The following is a 4,030-nucleotide window of genomic DNA, read 5'->3' as shown; positions in this document are numbered from 1 at the left end:
TTGTGTTCAGCAAGTGTTATTGATGAAGGATCAAGCTCTGAATTGAAGATTTTCATCAAGATTCAAGCACATCAAGCTCAAGAACATGAAGATGGAAGTTGCAATTTGATCAAGATCCAAGCCATTTCAAGCTTCTATTCGTGTTTAAAGCTTCAATATACAAGTGATAGAGGAGATTTGGACATTGCTAGGCCTTTGAATCCACTGCTGCCATTGATTGTTCTTTAAGAGGTTGGAAATTCGAACCTCTTAATTCTTCTTTTTATGTGCATAGACTTGTAGATCTTGGATTGCCGATTGCACTGATATAAAATTCATTTAAAACGGACAAGAATTGCATGAGATATGAATGTTTAAAGTTTGATGCATGAAAATGTTCTTGTTCGATTCTCTTAATCTATGAAGTTTTAGGCCAAATTAGTGGTAGATCTGTGCTCCTTGTGAAATAAGCTTTCCAACGGTATAAGCCGTGCCTAGTTCTGCAAAAAAAAATGTTGACGCGTACTGTGCAGCCACCGTCTCAATGAAGGAGACTGTGGAAACCGCCGCTAGGAACAGTGCCCCGCCGCCGTCTGAAAACCCTAGGAATCGCACTCAAAACGGCGTCGTTTTGACCTCTCGCGCGCCCTCGCTTCGATTCCCAGCGAGCGAGCTTTATTTCCATTTTAATTCTCCAAAACCAAAACGCGGTCGTTTTGGAGTGCACAGGGTTCGATTCTGGCTAGAGGCATTTCCAATTCCATTATTCATTTCCATATTATTTCATGTTTTCACATTTTATTTCATTTCATTCATGTTAATTTGTAAAAATCATAAAAAAATTGAAAACGAATCCAAATAATTCCAAAAATTTTCCCACATATTCCTTGAAGTGTCTATTATTTTATGATGTGATTTTCTGATTTTTATCATTTCTGGATTTTGAATTATAGACTGTTATTGGAACATGATGCAAAATGTGACATGCTTCATTCATTCTATTATGAAATGCTCAATAATTGTCCAATTGCCATGAAATTTGGTATGCTGATTCCCAACATGTTGCATGAGTTTTGAGGCTTGGTTGTGCATTTTTAGCATTTGTCATTTCTGTTTTAGGCACATGAACTTATGGTGTGACAATATGTGTCACACATTTGGATGTTGATCTTATTCATTTTCATATCCATGCCAATTGATGTCCTCTGATTCCAATTTTTTGCATGATACTTGTGTTTGACATGTTGTATACACATAAAAAATTTCATGATTGTTTGATTCATTTCTGTTTTAATATGGAATTTTCATTCTTGATGACCAATTGTGTGCTTTGTAATTGCCTTTGCCATATCTTACTCATGTAATGACTTTGCTTGATGCTTTAGACTTGATCCTTTTTAGGACATGTTCTTACTTGTTTAAATATGCTTCACATTGAATATTGGTTGCTGTTTTGACTTTTTGCTTTGTCTTTGACCCTAGCCTTGGTGCTAGTGGTTTGTACTCATCTTTTGTGTTTTGCATTTCAGGTTCAAGCTTCTAGTCTTGATGGTTTATGTTGATCTCATGAATTGAGATGCAAAATTCTTTGTCCACTAACCTTTCTTGTGTTGTAGGTTCCTTGGTGATGAACTCACTTGAGTTGTTGACTTGCATTGTGTATATTGGTTGTCTCACTGTTGACTGTCTGTTGGATTTTGTCTGAATGTGAATATTGACTTGTTTGATTTTCTTACAGGTACTTTAGTAGCTTTAACTCATTGCTTGAGTTGCTTTGCTTTGCTTGTTGTTGGCATACCACCTAGGTAATCATCCTCTAACTCCATGTAGTCTGGAAGCCCTGTCGTTTCTTTTGGCAGACATTTGGCTGAAGTCCTCCTTAAGAGGCAATGACTGTGTTTGATTACTCATTGTGCCATGTACTTCAAGTCCTCCTAAGTGAAGAGGCAATTGGCATATAGAAGGGATTTGCAATCAATCCCCTGCTATTCAGTTGAGTCTTTCATCTTGCTCGCACTACGTGCTGATGCATTTTGAATAAACACCCAAGATCTTGTATATAGAGTCAGTCAATGGAGTAGGGTCCCACATTCTTGACCCCCACGTTTTCATTGATTCGAAGCTCACCCAGACCCGGGTTAAGAGCTATGAGGACCAATCCTCATTACCTTTCATCTGCTCACCCTGACGGTCAATGTCAGTGGTTAAGAGCCCTCAGATACCCTTCCAGTGCCGGCTTGTTTGTCGAGGTTGATATGACCCCTTGACAAAAGCCTCACCCTTGATGTTTGAGCCCCCTTGTTGGTGTGTTTACTTCATGTTGTATGTGTTTGTGTGGTGTGATTGTATTCCCCATAGGATTGCTAGACTTCGCATAGTCTCTCGTTTGCATGTCAACTAAGGTAGCACGGTTCCTTCGTCTAGGACTTCCTTTCTTGCGTGAGCTTTCCTAAAACACAAACCAATTTTTATCCCCTCTTAAGGACACATTAACTCCTTCTACTTCAGGTGAGTAAGTCTCCCAAGGTCGAGCATCCGGTAGATTGCGTAGTAACGTTGTTCACTTAAAAAACACAAACCAGATAGAAATACTTTAGCCGAACTACGGCAACTCTGGTTCTCATGTCCAGATGAGATACGTAGGCACGAGATGCAATGTCTTGTCGAGTTTGACTAACGACTAACTTTGATCTTTGTCTCTCGCCCTCGTTGCGATCGAGACCTTCCTTTTCTCTTGCCCTAGTTGCAATCGAGACCCTTCTTCTTCTTGTGTGTTTGTTTGGAGTCTGATGTAAACCCAGCGATTGGCATTCGGTTTCCTGTTGGTTGTTGATTGTTTGGAGTCTGATGTAAGTCCAGCGATTGGCATTCGGTTTCCTGTTTGCGTTTCTTTGTTCGGAGTCGGATGTAAGCCCAGCGATTGGCATTCTGTTTCCTCGTTTGCGTTTGTTTGTCCGGAGTCAGATGTAAGACCATCCATTGGCAGTGTGTTTCCGTTGGTGTGTGTTTCGTTTGACGTCTCAGCCTCTCCTTTCAGTGTTGTGTTTCGGCGTGCGTTAGCCGAGCTACGAGTGCTCTGATTCTTCCTCTGGTTAGAGAAGATACGTATGCATAGGATGAGATGTCCTAGCGAGCACGTTTCCCGTTTCCCCGAACTACGTCGACTCTGATGTTTGTGTCTGACAAACTACGTAGGCCCAGGATGCGATATCCTGCCGAGTCACCTTCCCCCGTCTTCTTCCATCTGTGTTTTATTCCAGTCTTGTGCAGTTTTTGAGCAGTTATTTAGCAACCTTATCCTATTCTTTTTGAGCGTGGATCCCGTCGAGTACGACGGACGTGAGAGGGTGCTAATACCTTCCCATTGCGTAACCGACTCCCGATCCTTGCAATCTCTGGTCGTAAGACCATTTCCTTTCCAGGTTTACTTCGAGCGTTTCCTTTCCCTCCTTTGGGATAAATAACACACGGTGGCGGCTCTGTGTCTTTTCCCGCCGGTTGTTTTTCGCGTATGCGACATATTGTAATCCGATTGATTATTGGATTAAGTCCTTATTGAGAAGGCGAAATCACTCAGGCAGGTGGATTGGGCATAGCTTCATTAACAGCGAACTAGGATAAAAATACCTATGCTCTTATATTTATCATTATCTTTGTTGTTTGTTATATTGGGTTGAAAAAGTTTTTAAATCCAAAAACCCAATTCAAACCCCTCATTCTTGTGTTTCTTGCACCTTTAATTGGCATTTCAGATCGTGTTCTTCTCGATTTCTCTGAGTTCTTCTTTCATGGATGCTAACCAATTCGAATTATTCATGGCTTGATCCAAATTGATTGGTTTTCTATTAAGTCACCATCGAGATCGACTGCTTGATCTGAAATCTCTCATATCCTGCTAGCCATATCGACTCAGTTCTTTCTCTAGTCGATCTTCTAACATTCTGCTCAGGCGGTTCTTCATTTCGGTTGGTTGGGACTTCACTTTGTTAGTATTCTTCAAACATAGTTGTAATTGTATCTGACTCTTGTCAAACTGACCCATGAATCCATC

Source organism: Lathyrus oleraceus, chromosome 1 (genome assembly GCF_024323335.1).
Source record: "Lathyrus oleraceus cultivar Zhongwan6 chromosome 1, CAAS_Psat_ZW6_1.0, whole genome shotgun sequence".
In the NCBI taxonomy this organism is placed as follows: domain Eukaryota; kingdom Viridiplantae; phylum Streptophyta; class Magnoliopsida; order Fabales; family Fabaceae; genus Lathyrus; species Lathyrus oleraceus.
Note: the sequence above shows the minus strand (reverse complement) of the source record.